Raw genomic sequence first — 23,118 nt, forward strand, 5'->3', positions numbered from 1 at the left:
CATGTGTAATTTATTATTTGGTAATTTCCCATGTGGAACCAAACAAAGGTGTCTGCATGCCATTGAGCCATAGCAGAAGAAGGCACTGGCATGGCCTCCCCTGTGCCTGCTATCCTGATGAATTCTATAGCAAGAAAGGGCACTGACCCTGTGGGCAAGAGATGCTACACCTGTGCTGCCTCCCAGTGATTGGTTCAACCACGTAAAGCCTGCTGAAAATATTCAGGCCACTGTCCTTGTATGGATCAGTGGGAGCATTGTGACAATTCTGTCTTCAGAACTTTTTCAGCTTTTCTAACTTAAACTCCATGCCATTTATCACCAACTTCCCATTTCTCTTCCCCAATCCCCTATTCTATTGTCTGTTGGCAAATCTGGCTGCAACATTATCAAATAAGGTCTCTCCTAGAAGTAGGATGAGAGACGTATTTGTCCTTTTATCACTGGCTCATTTCACTGAGCATCATATCCTGAAAGGTCATCCATGCTCTAGCAGGTGTCAACCTTCAGTTCCTTTTTAAGGCTGGATAATATTCCATTGCTTTCACAGACATGCTGTGTTTAGCCACATAATCACAAATGCGTGCGTTGCTCCCACATTTTAGACATTATGACTAATGCTACTGTGAACCTGGGTACACAAACTGCTCTTTGAGAGTGGTTTTCTTCAGGAAATGATATATACCCAGCCACAAGGTTGCTAGAACTTGTTGTATTGGGCATGTTCATATGCTCTCTCTCTCTCTCTCTCTCTCTCTCTCTCTCTCTCTCTCTCTCTCTCTCTGCATGTATGTGTGTGTGTGCACGCGCGTGCATTTACATCCTCATCACCAAAGTGCCCGATTTCTAATCATTGACTTCCTCTTTGTCCTAAAGCCACAGAAACAAAGCCCAGCATTTCATCCTCACTTACTCTTAGTTCCTCTGTCCTTCCTTCTTCAGATCCCCTTGAATGGCTACGCATAGACATCCAGGTTCTGTAGCACCCTCTTTGGGCCAGGAATAGCTACATAAATAGTTCTGTGGCTGGGCCTTACAAATGACCACCATGGTTACAGCACTCTACACATCCTCCTGACCTTCTCACCATATTTCTATTTTCTTTAAAATGTATTTCTCTTGATGTGGCTATGTGTATGGGCATGCATGTGCAGTGCCTGTGAAGATCAGAAGAGGGCACCAGATCCCCTGGAGCTGGAGTTACTAGCTATTGGAAACCTCACTCAGGGTCCCTGAAGGAGCAGCAAGTTCTAGCAACCACTGAGCCATCTCTCAGGAGGCCATCTTCATGGTATTTCCATTTCTCAGATACACACAGTGTCCTTTTATATTTATTAGTACCAGAAGACAATTTTCCAGGGCAAGAGTCAAAAAGAAGAACCATGGTTCCAAAGATCCCTTAAGTCTCTGCTTCAACAGCAAAAAGGGAAGCAGCACAGCTTGAGTCATAAGACTAAGGAAGTCTAGACAAGACAAATTCGATATCAACACAACTGGCTCCACATGAAGAGATAAGATGCGATGTTGCCCATAAAGCATGAATGTGTCCTTAGTCAAATGGCTGGGAGCATGAGCATGAACACACTACAGCAGCAGAGCCTAGGGAATGGGAGGAAGGTCTGTATGTCTTGGAGCAGTTTTGAAAGACTTCATACTGGGGCCGGAAAAAAAAAAAAAAACAAGAGAAATGTATCCTCTTACAGTTCTAGAGGCTCAAAGTCCAAAACCAAGGCATTAGTGAGGTCAAGCGTCCTCTGAGGGCCCGTGAGGAGAATGTGTTCCAGACCTTTCTTTTGTTTTCTGGTAACATCTAGGTGTTACTGGATTGGTAGACCCTTTACTCTACTTCTGCCTGTCTTCATCTCGCCCCTTCATCTGCCTATGTCTCTTCTCTTACAAGGACAGTGGTTTGTGGATCAGAGCCCACCATAGTGGCCTCACTTAGCTTGATTTCAGGGCAAGGACATGAGTTGAGAAACACAACTCAATGCACCATAGCTAGGAAGAAAGGGGCCAGGCAATTCTCCGGACCTGGTTGTCCTCCTCCTCGTTCCATTGGGTTCATGGGCTAAGTAAGACTAGGCTACTTATCACTAAGCTGTAAGATATGTTCTGCACCACAAGATCCTGGAAGCTTTGGGTTCTAGAATATCTTATCTCAGTCTGTCATTGCTGACCTTTTAAACCTGAATAAAGGAGATGGAAGACTGTCATTTTTTAATCTCCACTAGTCTGTTTACAAAAGCCTTGGCAACAGGAAGAAAAAATCCAAAAGACCCAGATTATAACAATGTCTTTAATTTCATAAGGCCTAGAAATGAGGCCTTTTGCTCACTGTGCCATGGGCCAAATGACAACCAGTGAGCTGACAGGACCAGAGGTCAGCACACAAATAACACCAAGTCAGGCCAGCAAGACTTCTGGGCAATTTGACAGGCACACAGCACATGGGAGGATTCTAAAATAGCAGTCACAGTCAGGTTATCTGGTACAACCAGCTCAATTTACAAAGTAGAAACTGAGTCCCAAGGAGAGGGAAACTGCTGATAACCAGTGGGGAAGGAAATACCAGGTTTCTAGGTGCTGTGCACTGTATGGGGCACTCTCAATGGGAGGGATGCCTGTTCCAACCCCTGCAGAGCTGTATCAACTATCCCATGCTGTGCTCTGAAAAGGCCCTGAGAAGGCAGAGTGAAGAAGAGCCCTCTTTAAGGTTAAACAGCCTCACCCATCCACCACTGCTATTCCAAGGGAAGGGTTCTGCCTTCTGAGAGCTGAGAAAACACCTTTTGTAGAACAGATGACCTCAAAGCATCAAGATGGGTACAGGGCTGAGGGGTAGCTCAACGATAGAGCACAACAGGAAACAAGTAAAAATGTGGGGTGGCTGAAGCCTAGGACGGGGACTCAAAGGCCTGTCGGGGAAGATAAACCAAGAGCAGAACATCTGTCCTGAAAGTCTGTTTAAGCACAGTTAGTGCAGTGTGGGGGAAGGGGAGGGGGAGGAGGAGGAAGGGGAGGAGGAAGAAGGAGAGGGGGAGAGGGAGGGGGAGGGGGGAGGGGGGAGGGTAGTCAATGCTAAAAACAGGTCTGGCAAGGAACTTGAAAACAGCAGACTACAGAAAGACAGCCTGGATTTCAGCCCCTCACTCTATGCTCAGAGCTCATACCCTAGGCCCTAGGCCTGCCACAGGTGTCCTTCAGGAGTCTCAGCCACACTGGATAGGTAAAGTGGAAAAGGGGCACTCTTATAACAGTGGCACTCAGAGGTAGATCCATGTGTACAGTTTATAGCAACCAGTCATTCAGGTTAAAGGCTAAGACAGAAAAGATAAGAAAGCACAAGATGTAGAACAGCCTGTGAGGAGCTGAGGACTAACCTGGAAAGGACAGAGGTACAGGACAGCTGAAAAAGGTGGCTGCACACTCCTCCATCCCATTTCCTGGCTTGCTTGGAAGGGTGGCCTGTACCTCCCAAAGCATGTCAACTGTGTCTCAGGATTGGTGGCAAGAGGACCTAGGGGGCTTCTGTTAGGTCCACCACTGTGAGCACTCCCAGAGGGAACGTTAGAGGCCTAGCCCTCTTCTACATGCCTCTTGAAGACTCTCTCCACACCAGATATAGTGTCAAGAGGCCACTTTTGTATTCAGAAGAGTCCAGAGGTCACCTGACCAGCTGTGTAATGAACAAAACACTTAGGCAAGTCACTAGGAGGAGCCACAAAGCATGCAGTTCCACATTCCTGTCAGGTCATTCCTGAGACCTGAACTTCCTCCCATAAAGGTGTTCAGTGAAGAGATAAATGAAGGTGTCGCCTGTGTGTTCCTGAAGCCAGGACCCAGGCAAACACTTGGACCTACTTTTTCCTGTCAACTCTGGGCCCTTTCTCCAAGAAGTAAGTTAAGTTTTGTCAAGTTGCTCTGTGGCTATGTTCCCAAGCTGACACAAGAATTGATACACAGCAGCTGCTCAGTAAATGTTTCATGACTGCTTGTCTCAAAATGTTTACATGATAAACCCATAATGAGTTTATCATTAGCACCCACAGAAAGAACTTTAAGATAAGAAAGCCAGGCCACTGGGTAAGACTGGCTCACCAAGAAGGCCATGATATTTTTGTGGCTTCCTCACCTTGGGGATAGATAGCATATGTAATTTGTAAAGTCGAGCAATCCTTACCAAAGTGTGCCTACTATGTGACCACTCTGCCTGCCCACCAGCAACAAGTAAGGCCCATGTGTTGGGACATGCTTCCTTGAAGCTCCATGAGCAACTGTTGGTATTACTCTAATACCGGTCCTTTCTAGTGGTAACAACTTACCACATGAGAGGAAGGAGCCTCCATGTGCTGAATATAGATCAAGACCAGCAAGAAGCCCAGGGAATACACAGCAGGTTGCCAATGCCCACAGAAGCAGACTTTCTGAAAGAATCAGAAGGGTGCCATAGTGGAGACTGCCCCTGAACTCTGTTATCATGACACAAAAACCCCATGGACAGTACAACGCGTAGAGCAAAGATGGGGACTTCTGCTGATTCACATTATTTTTATAACACAAAATAAAATTTCATCTATGTTGCACACTCATACTTTCTATAAATCTGGTTTCTAAAAAATCCCTAGGGATACAGTCCCATCTGTTCTTTTGACGCGTCTGTCAATGACATCACACTTCAATTGCAGTTGAGTCTTCTCAATAGGCTAAAAAGCAGAGACTGCTGCCTCAAGGCAGCCACCTTCCTGTAAGTTCCAGTCTGCCTAGCTGGAGGCAACTCCAGACATCATCTAGACCAGGGCTGCTGGGGACAGCATGTGGCAGCGTGTCCATCTCCCACAGCACACCCAGTCCCCTCAGCTGGTTCTCTGGGGTCTGGCTGTCACAGTGGTATAGTAGCACCATCCTCAAGCAGCCAAGCATCCTGGGCTTCTTTGGACAGGCCTGACCCTTGACCAGGACCCTAGGGAATTTCTGTGTCCACAATATAAATCTGAATGAGATCAGACACAATACTATCAATGGTTGGCTTGGTAAGGTCATCACTAAACACCTAAAGAGCCCCCCATCTTAGTTAGGGTTTCTACTGCTGTAACAAAAACACCATAAACAAAAAGCAAGTTGGAGAGGAATGGGTTTATTCAGTGACTTACACTTAGAGATCACAACCATCATTGGAAGATATCAGGACAGGAACTCAAGCAAGACAAGATCCTGAAGGCAGGAACTGATGCAGAGGCCATAGAGGGATGCTGCTTACTAGCTTGTTGCCCATGGCTTGCTCAGCCTGCTTTCTCTTATAGAACCCAGGACTACCACCCACAAGGACTGGCACCTCCAAAGCCATCTGTTGCCTGCTGAGTCCTGTTTTCTTCTCTAGTTGTATCTCCTAGTGCCTTGACACCACTCTCCAGCTTAGTTTGGATATGACAGACATACTCTACTCCAATGGTCGCACCTAACCCAAGTCCCCACATGTTTGCCTGATTCTTTTTTTTTTTTTTTTTCAGAGAAACATGCTCATACTTTTTGTTTTTTGAGACAGGGACTTCTCTATGTAATCCTATCTGGTTGCTCTAGAATTCACTGTGAATACTAGGCTGGCCTCGAACTCAGAGATCTCTCTGCCTGCCTCTGCCTCCCAAGTGCTAGGATTAAAACTGTGTGCCACCACCACCCAGCATGTCCTGGCTAGTTTTTTTCACTCTATGACCCAGTCAGGGCTTAAATTTGTGATCTGCTCTTCTTCCTAAGTGTTGGGATTACAGACATACACTACCTTGCCTGGCTTGAAAGGAAATCATTTGAAATCATTTTTTTTTGCTCCCAAAAGCAGCACCTTTATCTGCAGAATAGAAGGCATCACTCCCTGGTGTGATGTTCCTACCATGAAGACACTGCTTTCAGGAGGACCAGGGACTGGTGACTGTTTTTCTAGGTCATAACAAGAACCCAAAGTAATGGCAGCTTCAGCTATATCTCTATGGTCTCTCAGATTAGGTCAGTTCCTACTCTTAGAGAACAAATGCTTAGCCTGAGTCTCATGCAGTACAAAAAGATAGCAAGAGTCTCCCATATGCATATGTTCCTGGCATGCCAAGAAAGGCAACTCTTGCTACTCATGCCTGCAAGAAATAGAGGTGGGCACAGGTTCCTAGCAACACCTACTACCAGCTCTGATTTGTGCCCAGATCATACAACTTCCTAGGGCAGAATGCTATTCCTTTTCCAAGTCTTGTCATCTGGACAATCTCTATCAGCATGCAATTCCCATCTTCTGGGATACTGATCAGCCCACCCACTAAAAAATTGCTGTGCAGTAACCCAAGACTAGACGTTTCTGTGGTTATGAGGTGTTTAGGTGAAATTATAAAGGGGAAACAAAAGAACATTTGCATGAATGGAGTAATTTCACACCTGTATTCTGGTGGTAGACACATGAATGTAGATACAGGATAAGATCATACAGAACTAAATACACACAAAACCAGTGGACTGTGATATTATCAATATTTTGGAGATATATATATATATATATATATATATATATATATATATATTGTTCTCACTGGAGGTAGCTGGACAAAGAGCACAAGAAATCATTCTTGAATATGTCAATCTATAATCACCTCCACAAAAGATCCATTTAAGAAGACAAGAAGTCCTAGTTCTGCCCCAAACCTGAGCTTCTTCCTCTGCAGGTCATCCATCCACTGCCCCTATACATGGACCTGAGGTGCCAAAGTGATACATCCAAACGCTCCCCTGAGTCAGCCTTCTCCTGTGCTACTTTTGCAAATGGTCTTCTGCTGAGACTTCTGTGGCCATGAAAGTTAAGAACTTTATACAACTTTAAGAACTGGTTCTTCTGTAGATTCTAAGAACAGAGGAGCTAAATACAATAGCAACTCATGAGGACTGGGACTTCATCTAATCACAAAGCCAGCCCTGCTTCTCTGAGGCTCAGTAAGCACCAATCTAGACAGGCTGCAGGACTGCAATGGCTTCAGAGGACAGAAGAAGCCCCAAATGTAGCCATGGAGAAGTGCACAGAAAAGCAGAAGCTGAAGTAAGAACTGGTGAGAACAGCCCAGATAGGGCAGGGGAAGTCAGCTGACACATCATGAAATGTGGAATCAGGAGCCCCAGTTCCCAGTTTCCAATGTCCCTGCTCCTCCTCACATGTTGTGTTCTTGCTCACTGGAGGAGATTTTCTCCCAGACTATAAAACAAAAAAACCTGGTTAGAGCTATTAGAAACAGTTCACAGCCTCCAGAACACACATACCTTGTGTGGATGCTGGAAGGAGCCCTGGAAGCGCAGAAGTCTCAGCATGAGCAATTCAGACTGCACAATGTTGTCTCAGAGCTCCCAGAAGTGAGAGTCCAGCTCCAAAGAGTTGCTGCCCAGGTTAAAGTACCTGAAAAACACTGCAATGCTTACAACAACCAGTGATAGCCTCTCACCCCTAACCAATGAGGTGGTTTCAACAGGCAAGCCCTTAAGGAAAGGGATTTCCAGTTGCACATTAAGGAGTCTTGTAGTACTATTGGTTGACTACTAGAATGAGCTAGTAAGGCCCTATAGCTGATACCACATGCTCTGGTCGCAGAACATAGAGAAAGTAAGCTGGGATTCACAAGGAAGCCCCCCCTTCCCACTGGCTCGTCTCTGTGGTAACAGAACGTACTATGCAGACTGCTAGGGAAGAATTGTCATCTAAAGTCTTAGCCATTTTGGGATAGCATTTGAAATGTAAATGAAGAAAATACCTAATAAAAAAATTTTGTTTTGGGGGGAAACAAAAGGCTTAGCCAGTTATGGACCCTACATGCTAGACTACCAAGCAGCCAGAGTCCACTGGTGCTCTATTGTTAAGTCTGTTTATATAGTAGCCAAGTGCTTTCTGGTTGGACTTGATACCTACTCCACAGAAGGAATTTATTTCTGGTAAATGAAGTCAAAATCCCATAGCTAGGCAAGTCACAGGCCCTGGCTGAGAAGCTACTACTGCTGTTTTGCTAAATTGATATGATGTATCCATCATATTTGTCTTCTGAATAATTATATTTATGCCCATAAACTAGTGCTGCTCTCAGCTTTAGTGAGAAGCTTCTTTATTCAGTGGGCAGTGGTAACTGTAGAGGCTCAGAATTGGTCAGAAAGATGAAATTAAATGTCTGTTGAATACTCAGCTATAAATGGGACAGCTATATTGCCCCCTCCAAAGCTCATGAAACATTATAGAAGAGGAGGTAGAAAGAGTTAAAGAGATAGAAGAAGGGCTAGAGTTTTGTTAAACATTGTCTTTGGGGCATGCTATGCCTGTTGTGCTCTTGAACTCATAGTTGCTGTGATTCCCTGTACCTCAACATCTCGTCATGGAGTGGGACTCACAAGGCCCTACGTCTCCCCAAGGATTTATAGGCAGTAAATGGTTGATGGGTGAGGGTGAGACATTTTCTATACCACCACTTTCAGTGGTGGACCCATGGTCCTACAAGAAAAAGACATGCAAGTGTAAAGGGGACTAGTCGGGAAGAAGGGCATCAGCAGGAGTGACTGGGGGACAAGACAAGGTAATGATAAGAACATTATCAAAATACATTATATACACATAAAAATGGCATAATGAAACCAATTATTTATCATTGATAGATGCTAATAAAAACGTATCTTGAAGTGGGTTAACGTGTCATTTGTGTTATTATAAAATAAGTCTTGCTAGGTGTGATAGCACACACCTTTAATCCCAGCACTTGTGAGGCAGAGGCAGGCAGATCTCTGTCAGTTAAAGGCCTGTCTGTTGTACATATCAAGTTTCAGTATAGCCAAGGCTACATAATGAGGCCCAGTCTCAAAAAACAAAATCTTCATCTACATGTGTAATGTACATATTAGAAACTATGGCACAAAAAAAGAAGTTGTCTTTTATTTCTACCCCAAAAGGCTGTCCATTGTCAGTGAAATGCTAAAGAAAATGACTGACCCTTTGCAATGGCTTCAGAGGAACCAGAGGCACCAGCAGCCAAGTCAGTTATGTTCGTTATCACACTCAGTGGGGCACAAGTGGGGCTCTTTGCACCTGAGGTGTAATAGCCAAGATTCTGATTCTGAGCCCAAAAAACATATAGAAACAGGGAAAGGGCATATATATTTTGAAAGGTGAATTTTTATTTTTTTTTATTTATTTTTTTTTTTTTTTTGGTTATTTCGAGACAGGGTCTCTCTGTGTAGCTCTGGCTGACCTGGAACTCACTCTGTAGACCAGGCTGGCCTCGAACTCAGAAATCCGCCTGCCTCTGCCTCCTGAGTGCTGGGATTAAAGGCGTGCGCCACCACACCCTGCTTTTTTGTTGTTTGTGGTTTTTTTTTTTTTTTTTTTTTTGGTTTTTTGAGGAATATTTATTATTTAACTTCCTTTTTCTCATATTGTCTTTCCTTTCTTCCAGAACTTTCTGTCCTTATTTACAGTCTTCAGATCTACAGTCTCCTGAGAAACAACTCCAAGAGGGATACAAACAGTGCTTACACCCAGTGCTCAGAACTCTGTGCCATGACTCATCCTTCTGAGATGCTCACCGATGGTATCTCCCTCCCCATGTCCACATCTACTTAGGGCTCCACAATTTCCCTTCAGCTGCTCCTCCCTGCTGGGGACCAGGCAATTCCAGGGGAATTCCAGGCGCTCTTCTTCAGTCCTGCTCCTGTTTTAATTTTCACCTCACTCGGTCTACTGTGAACCCTCCAGGCTTTAAGAGAGTAAGGAATGTTTTTGTTGTTGGTATTTTTATTTGTTGAAAAAGCAGCAGGACAAAGCAGTTTGCTTCGTAATGACTAGAGTTTGAGGAAAGGCTCATGACACACAGCTAGTCAGTAATTTTCCATAAATGCCATGGCTGTCTCCAGGGTCCCAGAATGTTGGTGCAGCCTGAAGGCTGGGCCCAGAATCTTTCCCTGGCAAGGACACAACTGTATTGCCCAGCTAATCAATCCACTACCAAAAGCAGGAGGAGACTCAGTTTCTTGCATGATCTAGGTATGACTACTGCCCTTTGCATCCTTGTCCTGTGAGCCTTCCAAACCTACAATATAACTAGGGGAGTTTCTCTCCCATAATCTTCTGCCTCTGTCCTCTTCAAGACTCCATATGATTGTTCTCTGACGTACTTCTCCAAGCTCTAACTCCTCAAGCCTTACATCTAGCTAGGGTAGTAAGAAGTGGGGTAGTAAGAAGTGGGGGTGGGAGTGTTTCAAAGCTTCACTCCTACAAAGGCCCCTGATTAGGCTCCTTTATGATTTTGTAGCTAGTATTTGGGGACCTGGGTCAAAGTCACCCAGCTGCTTCTGTCCAAGTCTAACTGTTGGTTCCTGGAAGGCAAAGCACATAGGAGTCTATCTGCTCTCCTTGCCAGGGTGAACAGTGGGATACCCTCCTACATGCCTTGGCCAAGATGCCAATACCTGTTGAACATATTAATCATGTCAGGAGTACACAAGTGTTGCTCCTCTATTTTGCCAGCCAAGTAAATGGAAGAAATGGCAACCAGATATGGGTCATAGGCATCCAGGTTGATCTCTCACAAGAACTTGTGGTAAATTGCACAAGCAGTGGCAATAGGAATGGAAGATATTACTGACAGAGATTAAGTGTTTGTGTAGAATCCTAGTGCCTTACTTTGCCCTACTCCGGAAACGGGTGCAACTAGCACTGTGGTTACCTCAGCAAAGTTCAGAACTTACTGAACCCTGAGTCCTCCATGGGACCTCCCTAACAATGTGCTGCAAAAGGCCCTCCACTCTGGCAGAGATTATAATGAACCACTTTACATGGAAATGCACCCTTGCCTCAGTCCGTGACCCCTCCTCCACAGCAACCCTGAACTTCCTAGGGCGGTTCCAGGAGGTCCTTGAAGTAGACACAGCTGCCACACCAGCCATGCCATGGTACACCACGCCATGCCATGCCACGTAGTCCCCCTCCTCTCCGCCCCCACCCCACCCCCGCTCTCCGTGAATACCGCTGCTCAGACTGCAATCTCAGGTGAGAAGAAGCCAATGCTGCCAAGAACCTTGCTTGCACCTGGTTTCCTCCCTCTGTGGTTACAGGGTTTCTGGAGGTGCAAGCCACGCCCCCTAGAAACTAAAACCCCCGCCTCCGGGAAATACTTTTAATTCACAGGTACAGGAGGCACTGCCCCTGGGATACTCACGTGAGAAGGGGGTAGGGGATAGGAGGAAGTAGAGAATAGTGAGGTGAGAGGGGAGCAGTGAAAGAGTAGGAAAGGCAAATTTCTGTCCCTCTTCAGATTAGAAACTATAGGTATTTCTTCATGAATGTGCAACAAGGTCGCAGCTAAAGACAGGCATGAAGGCATGTCCAGACGCTGGAGTCCAAGAATCCCCATGGTTCAAGCACTGTCTGGGCTTCGTCTGGTGGTCCAGAGTGTCTTAGTGGTTCAGGACAGGGAGAGTTTTGCAGCACCTGGGTGAAAGAAAGTTCTGGACTTGTTTTGAGGCATCAGAGTCTGAGACAACAGGTGCCAATAATGAGAAATGTTAGTGCTTGCAAAATCTGAATCCAGACTTTGCAAAAGTTCCAGCATGCAAATGAGACCTAAGGAAATGCTGTACCAAATTGTGAAGAGGGGCCTTTCTGATGGAAACAGTAAGGGTGTTTATGTCTGGCCTTCACTGCTTTCCATTTGTTGCAACTGTGGTTTTTCCCTACCTTTTAAGCCTGTCACACAGTAGGGGCTAAGTAAATGATTACTGTAAGATTGAATATGAAACTCACATATTTAACATCCCAGTTAATTCTGTCTTCTACAAACAGGAAATTGGGCAACAGGTGTTAGAAATATAGGATCTCAAAAGATCTTCCAAGCTAGTAACTGACTCCAGTCATTTTGATACATTCAAATAATTGCTCTGATTCCAGACCACCAGGGATGTGGAAAGAACTGCTCCCTAAGCCCTTAGGTGTGATTGGTCTAATCTCACGAGGATGCAGAAGTCCCCACACCTGTCTAACCTCATTCTCCTTCCTTGACATGGCTTGCCTCTACCAAGCTCTTTAGTGTTCCCTCCATGGCAGCTAGGGTACAGTGCTATCATAAATAACCACAAAGGAAGTGACAAAAGCATCAGAGCTCTGATGGTCAGAGGTAACCAAGGTCAGTGGGCTGGGTTTCATCTCTAGAGGTTCTAGTCCACCTTGTTCTACAAGCTCCTTATAGCCTCCCTTCCTGGTACCATCACACCAGTCCATGTTTACCTGGCCTTCTCAACTCACTGTGTGATGAAGAGGGTGTATAGAGCCAGGATGCCCCAAAGAGGTTGTCTGAATATTGGGAAAGGATCTGTGGTTTGTGTCTATTCTCATCAGGTCACCCACCCCCCTCCCCCACATTGCTGTCAACACCTACTCTTCTAAGATATTACCGATTCTGCAAAGCCCAATTCCCCACAATTAAGGCCTTTTCTCTACACTAAAGAGCTCCCTCCCCCAAGCCACACCTATACCTACCCCCACCCAGGGACCCAGAAAGCCTTGAAGAGCTGTGGTGACAGAAGGAGCTGACCCAGAGCTGGTTTTAGCTGAGGCAACAGCTACACAAAGGGACATGAAAGGGAAAGGGAGTGCAGAGACCAATGGTGTCCTAGAGCTGCCATCACAAAGTCCCACAACCAAGTGTCTAACACAACAAAAACCTCTGCTTTTTGTTTACATTGCCTCCTGTCCTGTGTCTCCTTCTATCCTTTCTCTCTTCTGTCTGTCACGTGGACACACATCATTAGATTTAAGCCCATTTCAGTAAGCCAAAACAACCTCATATCAAAGGCCCTATCCTCCCTACATCTGCAAAGGCCCTTTTGACAGATAAGGTCAGCTTCAAAGGGTCTGGGATTTAGAACAGAGAGACATTTTAGGAGACTGTCATTTACTCATGACACCAGCTACCAAAATGAGCTTCCTGGAACTGTAAGTATGCTGAGGGCCATTTACTTCAAGAAAAAGCCAGTAGCTAGGACTTGAGGTACCAGGCCCCTAGGCCTCTGTATTGTTGACATGCCCTGTGCCCTGTCTTGGCTTTCTGTCCCCAGACTGTGAGCAGCTCTACTCCCTCCTCTGCCAAAGGCTGAAATTTCTCCCTCATCCTGGCTGGCCAAGGCCATGATCTTCCTTATACAACACAGTACCCAGGCCAGGCCAGTAGCTCTGAAAACTGGCAGCTTGACATTCAAACTCCCTAAATTGACTGACCTTGGTGGATCAGGCTGCTGCCTCTCAGTTTCTTATCCTACCCCCACCATACATTCAAGCACATGACATCCCCAAGTGCACACACACATGCAACACACACACACAAGCGCGCGCACACGCACAACATATAAACACTTGAAAATAAGACGTTTCCTTCCCTTCCCTGACAGACAGCCTACTTAGAAGAGTCTAGGCTCAACAAGTAGTAGGTGACTGTGAATATGACTCAAGGGAATGACTCAATGAACACATGAATTTTCAAAGCCCCAGGTCACAGAGCACTTTACTGACAGGCAGCCTCATCACAGTGGTTGATAAATAAATAATTTGCAAGCAACCAGTTAGAGCTAGCAAACCTCTAAGCAAGGTTTTTCCTCTGGCAAGCCACGTCTACCATAGAAGCCCTCATATACCACCTGTCACCAACATCCCCACATTTCACATCCTCCCCATATATCATTTTGGTTCCCTAAGTCCTTGCTCAGTTGGTAAACTCTCTGAAGGAATAGGCCTGGGCCTCCTGTCCAGTCCCAGCAGAACAAAAATGCTCAACAAAGGTGGGCTGGGCATTCCCTGGTGGAAGCACTTCCTTCCCTAACATTAGCTCACCACGTGTTAGCTCACCACACACCCTTCCCACAGAGACAGCTAGTACCTAAAAGACTGACTGGCTTACTTCAAGGTCAGACTTTGAGGCAGAAATACCCAGGTTGAAGCTGAGAGAGGGAGAGAGGCATTCGGGTGTTCAAGGACAGTTGTACCCAGGACGCCAAGCCTATGTCTCAATTCCCACACACTCCCTGCCTCGCACCTCCCACAAGTCTTTCACCATGGCTGCCCAGGTCTAAAATATCACCCATTCTCACATAGCCTTGCTGGCTTTGTCTCATTCCTTCTTCTCACCACCTGGTGTCCCTTCTCCACAGATTTCTCCTTCGTACCATTAGGACCCATCACCACTCTTTGCCTCATTCCTCAGCGCAACCGTCTACAGTAAAGAGCCACCCATGGCATCTAGATAGCTGACTGCTGACTGCTCTCAAGCCTCAGCCTGCATATGGTCTCTTCTACTCCACATCTGAGGGGTCTGACAAGCAAGCCTTAGGCTAGAACAGTGTGGTAATCACACCGGGGTGCACTCAGCCTGGCACCACCCTTGACTGAGAAGATCTCTCTGCTGTCTGTGTTGTTCCTTTCCTTGGCCTCTCAAGCCATATTCAAGCCAACATGGGAGGCTGCCTTGATCCCCCTAGAAAACTCCATTTGGGGAATGATGAAACTTTCTCTATCCTCCCAGAAGTGAGTATACCACAAGTCTCTCCACTTCTAAGCCACTTTTCAGTGTCTACCCTGTTCCTACAGAGTGACTACAAGCCATTCTATCCTGCTCACCAAGACTTTTCCCTTCATCGATTCCAGGATCCTGTTTTCCTGACTCCCTTTCTATAAGACTTCTCAAGCTGAATCTCCCTTTGCCCAGCTCCTGCCTATCAGAGAGTATGTGATTTACTCATGCAATCAATGGTTGCAAAGCCATGGCTAGGCGTGAGCCCTAAGCTTACTAACCCACAAGCTAGGCACCCCAAACACATATATCCCCATCTTCATTCCCATTTGTTCTGCCTACCTGAGCATGTACCTGCAGAGCTAGGCTCAGGTCTAGTGCTAGAAACACAGCTGCAACCATAAGCAAACTAGATTTGTCTCCTCCTTCTCTTCCTCCTCCCCCTCCTCTTCCTCCTCAATCCCATTCAACATGGAACAACTTCATCATAGCAGGTTTAATCATAGCCCTTCCCACTTCCAGACAGAAAAATACTACCACAAATTCTAGGCACACATAAGACCATATGTGTGAACAAGTAGAACAGGAGAAGTACTGAAAGCTGAGCACCAAGATGTCCAATAATCATGTGTTCAGAACCCCAAGAGTCAAGAAGTTTGATTGTTGGGGGTTGAAGAGAGGGACAATGAGGGGTTATGAATGCTACTGAGGAACTGAAAAGGATGCCCTGCACCTACATTTTGATGATTGATGAGGAACTCTGAATATACTTAACCCATTGAATTGTCGGTTATACCATGTGAATTAAATCTAAATAAAGCTCCTGGTTTTTGGTTGTTTTTTTTTTTGTTTTTTTTTTTTAATTATACTGAGCAATTATGCCATCGAGGGCAAAATCTGCCTAATTGACAAGTTCAGTACTGATCAATAAAGGAAATAGGAGGGTAGAAAGACAGGTGACTAGGCAGGCAAAGGAACCGGTAAAAGGTCTTAGAGGGCTCAAGGCTCTATGAAGACAAGTGAGCTCAGTCCTGGGGCATGAACATGAGTCCAGCTGCATTAAATAATTAAAATGAAAAGCGTCCGAGTTTGTGGATCAAGACTTGATATTGATGGGATGGCAATACTCTCTAAACCAGCGGCTCTCAGTCTTCCTAATTCTGAGACCCTTTAATAGTTCCTCATATTGTGGTGATGCCAAACCACAAAATTATTTCATTACTATTACATAACTTTAATTTTACTACTGTTATGAATTATAATGTAAATATCTGTGTTTCCAATTGTCATGTGTGACCCCTTGCTTGCCAATCAAGCATGAGGACCTGAGATTGGATCCCTAGCACCTACATAAAAAGCTGAGTTGTCAGTGTGCAACTGTAATCCCAATTCTAGGTCAGGGGAGAGGAATAACAGAGACAGGTAGATCCCAGAAGCTTTGCTGGCCAGCCAGTCTAGCCAAATGGTGAGCTCCAGGTTCAGGGAAAAACTCTCTCAAATATTAAGGTGGAAAAACAGAGAAAGCTCAGTAGTTAAGAGCACTGGCTGCTCTTCCAGATGCACTGGGTTCAGTTCCCAGCACTCACACAGCAGCTAATAATAGTGTGTAACTCTGGTTTCAGGGGGATCCACCTTCCTCCTTTGGCTTTCATGGGTACTTTATGCATATGGTGAACATGTAAGAGAAGCATCCATATACATAAAATTTTGGACCCTGCTTAGTCTCAAAGATCAGATGTAATGGTATGGTAGTATATAACAGTTTCTTCTAAGAGGAAACATTCTATCCTTCAAGAAGCTCTTTAAATACAGCTCAAAATAGCATCAGGAAGTCCCTAAAACTGACCATATTTACTAGTCTCCTCTCTGCCAGAGTAAACAGTAAAAGCTGGGAGTCCCCCTCAGATGGAAGCACAGAAGACTCTCAGATGAGCTGAGGTGCATAGAATGCTCTCAGAAGAGAAAAGCTGCAGAGAAGACTCTGAGACCAGAGCAGATGCCTGGAAGAAGCAGAAACCAGACGAGCTATTTGGAAGAGGTTTAGATGTACTGAGGTACTGGGAAAGGACCTCTCCAACCTGTTGAGCTGCCTGCAGACTGTGCAGTGCACTCCAGGTCCCCAGCTTTGTGAGCTGTCACCCATTGTGGGGTGGGCCTCGATGATGCAGCTGTCTTTGAGTCCTTTCTGATCCTATAAGTAATCCCTTGTCCATGCTCCTGTACGTAATCCTAATGAAATTCAGTCGCTCACCAAGTTGGAGTTTGGTGTTACTCACACTTTGGTCTGTGTGGTTAGATGTATGTGTTGTATGTCCCCAGGAAAAGTTTTGTCACACAAAATGTGACCAGGATGTTTTGACTATAGATAAGATTTACATATTTGGATCCTTCATATGATTGACAAGTACAAAATGCCATATAGTATAAGATTCAATTTATATAAATCCATCATTATTATTAGTATAAATACTAATCCATCATCCCTATTAGTACTTGGATGGGAGAATAAGTAAATTCTCAGAGTCAGAAAATGAAACTGATCCCAGGTTTCATTTTCTGGCATGCATCATTTTCTTGACAGGCAAATCTCTGTGAGTTCAAGGCCAGCCTGATATACAAAGCAAGTTTCATGACAGCCAGGAAAGCCCTGTATTGAAAGACAAAAACAAAACAAGCAAACAAAAGATTAAATTGTATGTCTTGTGTGACTTAGAAATGGGATGTGAATTTGGTTTTTTATTTTATTTTTTGTATTTATTAGTTTTAAATTTTTAATCAATTCTTTCTGAATTTCACATCATGTACCCCTATCCCATTCATCTCCTGTCCCTTTATTTTCATCCTTCATCCTTGCAATCTCACCCACAAAAAAATTAAATTAAAAAATTTTTAAATCTCATGGAGGAAGCTGTAGTGTGTCACTGTGTGTCACACAGTATCCCCTTTTGTCCACATATCTCCACTTGCAATGAGGAATTGGTCCGGTTTGAGGCCTCTGGCTTTTGCTACACTATCAATACTGGAACCTCACTGGGACTCCTTTCAGACATCCTGTTGTTGTCCTATGTCATGGAGATCCTGCAGTTTTGGATCTGTAGGACCAGCCCTTTCACATGCTGCAGCAGTTCATAGATGGGGTAGATGGTGGGGTAGACCAACTCAAAGTTTTGGATCTGGACCTGGGTAGTAGCTGAGTTGGAACACTTACTCTGTAGACCAGGCTGGCCTTGAACTCAGAAATCTGCCTGCCTCTGCCTCTGCCTCCCAAGTGCTGGGATTAAAGGCATGCGCCACCACTGCCCAGTCCTCTCCTACTTTCAATACCTTGGAGCAAGTTCTTCCACCTGCTGCAGGCAGCAAGGGGGTGGGAGGGCATCTCTCGATTGCCCATGCCCTCACTTGGCAGACTAGTGTCACAGCCAGTTCCTCCCAAGCTCATGCCCTCAGGCTCACTCATCAGTGCACCACAGTGCTGTGATGCTGCCTCCCCCCCCCCCCCAGCACCCACACACCCCACCCTCCTCCATCACACTAAGGCCAGCTCTACTCTGCTGCCCCGGCATGGAGCAGGGAGTGCTGCAGCCAGTGTGGGGTAGAAACAGCTCTACAAGCCTTTGAACATCAAAATGATCCCAGGCAGCACGGCCTTTACTGGTAACATAAGCCATGGACATCAATACAGGCCCCTGCTGCTACATAGCCACTGACCCAGACATGGTCCTCAGTGACAATATGGAACAGAACTTCACCATGGCCTCAGGTGGAGGGGCAGGCCACTCACACCAGGCTGTTCCTCGTCACCCTTTGGGCTCCTATTCTGCCTCTCTTCATGGTGCTACAAACCATTTGGTTCTCTTTCTCTCCCAGCTCTCTATTACACACTTGCATAGTGACTCTGGCAGCAGTGGACGGGTTATTATCTTGTCTTTGTCTTTCAAAGCAGGGTTTCTCTGTGTAGCCCTCACTGTCCTGGAACTTAGTTTGTAATCAGGCATGCACCACCACACACAGCCATGGATTCATTTTTTTAAAGGAAGAGTTCAGTGGGGACCCCTATGGCAGTTCTAGCCTTAGAAGGAAGTTATTTTGAATGAGGACCAGACACAAACTTCAGCAGCACTATGTGAAGTCCCAGGACAATAATCTCTGGAACCTGATTTGTACATTGTTCTGTAAAATATCAGTACTAGTCAGGCATGGTGGTACACATCTTTAATCCCAGCACTAGGGAGGCAAAGAGGCCAGTCTAGACTACATAGTGAGTTCTAGAACATCCAGGACTAACTGTGTCAAAACAAGAACAACAAAAAGATATCACTACTGGGAGAAACTGGCCAAAGGGTACATAGCTGCCTGCACTATCTTCATATCATTCTATGTCGTATAATTTAAAAACAAAAAGTTAACCAAAAATATGTTGGACGAACCATGTTACATCTGGGGGAGGCCCAAAGAGCTCATGCAGGTAGGTGTTGGCACACAGCCATAGGATCAGGATTTCCACTTTCTTGGTACACAGTGCTCCCTGACCTATAGCAAACAACCCAGGAGATCACTTCCCCTCCTCACGGCAACTGAGTGAGCTAAGGAGACAGTGCCTGAGACAGGCTGCAGGAAAGAGAACTTTGACATGTATTTTGAAGAGAAGTTAGTGTTTCCCCTGGGGTTATCACCATCCTTGGGGTCTAGTAGCCATGATTTCCACCCAGCAGATGAGTTCTCCTTTCTTTCATCCTCCTTCACTACGTCTTGTCCTCTTTCAACCCCCTAACCCTACTGATTAAGGGCATCAAGCTCCTTGGGGAAAATTTGAGCTTCATCATCAGGATATCTCATTTCTTCTTTGTGCACAACTACTTAATAGCAACCACCAGCAATCAACAACAACCCGCCCTCCCTCTCTGGGCCCTGGCATTTACATACCCTTGGAAAAGTCCCCAGAGTTTCAAATGGCACACATTTTTCAGAAACTCTCTGCAGGTGGCAAAACTACACCCCTGCCAGAGCACAAGGCAAATCACAGTCAGCTGCTGTGGACAGTCTGAAGCATCTCTTTATCCCACACCTGGGGTTAAACAAAAGCACATTCCCATAATATTTCTATATTTTTTAAAGAAAACAAAATTCGAGCCGGGCGTGGTGGCGCACGCCTTTAATCACAACACTCGGGAGGCAGAGGCAGGCGGATTTCTGAGTTGGAGGCCAGCCTGGTCTACAGAGTGAGTTCCAGGACAGCCAGGGCTACACAGAGAAACCCTGTCTCGAAAAGCCAAAAAAAAAAAAAAAAGAAAAAGAAAAAGAAAGAAAGAAAGAAAGAAAGGAAGAAAGAAAGAAAGAAAGAAAGAAACCAAAATTCTCACTATGCAAGTTGTGGCTTCTCCTTCCACCCAACATCAAGAAGATGAAGATCCTAGTCTGGTTCTCCATATGATTTATTTTCAAAGACCCCCTAGGGAATTCCAGTGAGCTCTAGCTGCTGGGGTAGTTTGTTCCCCTATCTCTGGCCTGTATGTTAGTTTCATCCTGTCACTAGGGGGCAGAGTTGTCTAGACCCAAAGTCACCCAGCTGCGTGTGCACACGTGTGGTGGGGCACCCTAGGCACAGGCGGTTAGAGTGTTGACTCATAGGAATGCTCTCTTCCTCTACCCCCAACGCCTCAGGAAATCACAAGCAGCACCTGGCCTGAAAGCGCTAAAAGGGTCCTCGTGCTGGAAATAGAAGAGAAACCTGTTCAGAAGAGTTCAGGTAGTGAGGAATGTCCCCAGTGACCCCTAATACATTTCCCCTTGACTGTCTGAAAAGGGGATCAGATTGTCCTCTGGAGATATGTATGAACTCAGAAATGGCCTTGGAGGTTGGAGGCAGTACTTCAGTGCTCTTTGGAGAAAAAGGAAAGCATGCCACTTGTCTCCCTACTCAGGCCCAATACTCTCAGTGCCATCTCTCCAAAATTGAAATGCATCGCAAAGTACACAAGTAGTGAATAAATGGGCTCAGGTCCCAGAAATTGGCTGCCCTTTCTAAGGGGTAATGGGAATATCCTCTCTGCCTCCTGTTGCCATGGTTTCCTCTCAGCCATCAGGCAGCCTGTTGTGTGGAAGTGATGGCCCTGGGTGCAGCTGAGAGCTACCAAAAAGAGACCGGGGGTAGCAAATGGTCTTAGATCCAACCAAGATTCAGAGAGGAAATGGGAGCCCACACATACTCTTGAGCTCATAGATCAAAGGAAGAGAGGCAGGCTAAAGCCAACAAATGCAGAAACAGAACATGCTGTTGGTTTGACCATTGAACATGTTTTTCAGAACTCTGGGACCCATCTTCTCTTCTGGCCAGAGAAGCCTAGCAGAAGGCTGTCTTCCAGAAAAGTCCCAAGCTAGCTGAATACGATATATTCAGAAGAGCTAGAAATTTGCAAATAGGTCTGAGCTTAGCCTGCTGCAGCTTCCCTGTTGGACCCAGAGCAGCAGGCCCTCCCCCTGACACCCTCCTAGGAAAGCAAAGCAAGGTGTTGCCATCTAAAGGACTTCTCAACCCAGTGCTTTCTGTCCACTCTTATCTGTTCCCACCCCACCTCCTAGCCTCCCCTTGCTCATTGGAAATGTCTCCTAGAGTCAGAAGGCCACAAGTCAATACAGCTATTTTGAAAGAAGAGGGCCAGCTATCCTTTCAAGGAGGGGGGTGGGCCGCTCTGGGATCTGTCCTGCCTGGAACTGAGGAGAGTGAAGAGAGACCCCCCACGGTGGAAGCTAGGCTCCAGGCTGGCCACCAGAGCTCAGGAGTGAAGGGGGGAGTTACACCTGGGCCCGCAGCCCTCCAGCACTTCCGGACGTTCTGCCGGCCATTCCAGACCTTTCCTGTTGGTGCAGTTCACCGGAGTTTGTTTATGCCGCTCACTGTGTATTCTGCACCTCCCCCCACTCCCGCCCATTAACTTTTCTGGTCTTTTTCAGTGTTAAAATTCAGCCCAGACTCAAATCCCCTGTAAGCCTTCCCCCTCCCCACATCCTCGGAGCTGGAAAGGACTGGAATGGAGAGGGAGGTGGCCTGACCTCCCATCTCTGCTCCTCCCCACCCCCTCCTTAGCTGGGGAAGGCAAGGCTCTTTTTAAGCCAAAGTTGAGGGTTGAGGTGAGGAGTGGTATCTTTGTCTGCCCCCTCCTTTGGAACCCTTCTTTAGGTCTCACCAGTGCCTGTAGCCCAGTGCCCTCTCCAAACAAGGATTCGTACCCCTCCCCGGCCCCTCTCAGGCTCTAGACCCATACAAAAGCAGAAAAGAGCTGGGGTAAGGATGTCTGCTTTTCTTTCCCAGCACCCATCATTAACTTTCCCCAGATAGCCCTTCTGCCTTCAGAAATTCTAGCCGGCTGACAAAGGCTCCATCCAGCAAGTCCAGTCCAGCAAGTACCCTCATCCCCACACCCAGCTCTTCCAAAGCTTACTCTCTGAGCAATCCCTGGCTGGGGGAGGGGGGGTGGAGACAGTTCTCTTCTAGTGGCACTCTTTGAACTAACTCTTCATTGAGTTTGGGGGGGTTAAACCATTAACAAAATGTTACTTTGAGAGACAATGGAGGACAGAACTAGAGGTCCAGCCTTCAGTTTAGAGGCTTAGGAGAGGTAATGGCAAGGCTAGAAGCTGGACAAAGGTCTTAGAGAACAGGGCCTGTGCCCTCCAGGCACAAGGAGTGCCGTGAACAGAGCCAGACTAGGCGCCTGGAAAGGGCTCTGATAGTTCCAGGTGCAGCAGACTGTGGCTGCTTCTGCAATAACCCCTTATTTTCTCCCAATTTTTTGTAATTTAACAGATCACAAGGTCACCTCAACAAATCAGTATTGTGGGGACAGTGAGCTCTTATCTGGGCTTCTGTTCTATGGAATCTAATACAGCTCAGCAGTTTCCAAGCAACTTCGGCTCAGTCCCTGTTCCGTCTAAGGGTCAACTAGTGGCCCAGAGGCCACTCCTGCCACATCCAACCTTTGTCCTTTTCTGTCTTCTATGCTGGAATGTTTAAGAGTTTTTCTTTTGCCTTCCACACAAAAAAGGACCTTTATCTAAAAGTGTTTTTTCTTGTGAGTAAATACATTATATGAAGAAAATTTGGATTTTATCATGAGTCATTTAGTTCTGAGCTAGATACAGTCCTTCAGTCTTCTTGTCACTGTGACAGAACCCAGCATGGTGGTAATTCTGTCCAGGTGGCCCTAGCCAGGGCGTGGCCATGAAGAGCCCCAGGGCTAGACAGCTCTGTAGAAAGAGCTGTGGAGTGGAGATCTAGAAAACATGGTTGCAGCTAGACACGTCCACTTTTAAAGGATCGGGAGAAAAGGATCTCCAGTCCTTGTCGCAGTTGTGATGCACAGCCTTGCAATGATGACAGACAGAAGACCTTTAGTAAATTGGTTTCAAATAACGTTTTTATCCAATCAGTAAAATCGATCATTAGAGAACTGATCAAGCAAGAGCAGCTGTTAGAATAAAAGGTGAAATCAACTCCTTCATTTGAATTCCAAATTCAATGGAGCTGACCTGGTAATGAGGTGAACTGGTCATTAGGCAAACTGGCTGAGGG

General features: G+C 46.0%; 1 long non-coding RNA gene and 1 pseudogene across 1 annotated transcript; one reads left to right on the forward strand and one right to left on the reverse strand.

Annotated features, from left to right (window-relative positions):
- Gm9730 (predicted gene 9730) lies at window positions 4,853-10,725 on the reverse strand (annotated as a pseudogene).
- On the forward strand, window positions 9,453-15,386 carry Gm52443. Its single transcript, XR_003953109.1, has 2 exons — window positions 9,453-9,759; window positions 14,191-15,386. It is a non-coding gene; the product is annotated as a predicted gene, 52443 (long non-coding RNA).
- The last annotated feature ends 7,732 nt before the right edge of the window (window positions 15,387-23,118 follow it).

Source organism: Mus musculus, chromosome X (genome assembly GCF_000001635.26).
Source record: "Mus musculus strain C57BL/6J chromosome X, GRCm38.p6 C57BL/6J".
Lineage (NCBI taxonomy): Eukaryota > Metazoa > Chordata > Mammalia > Rodentia > Muridae > Mus > Mus musculus.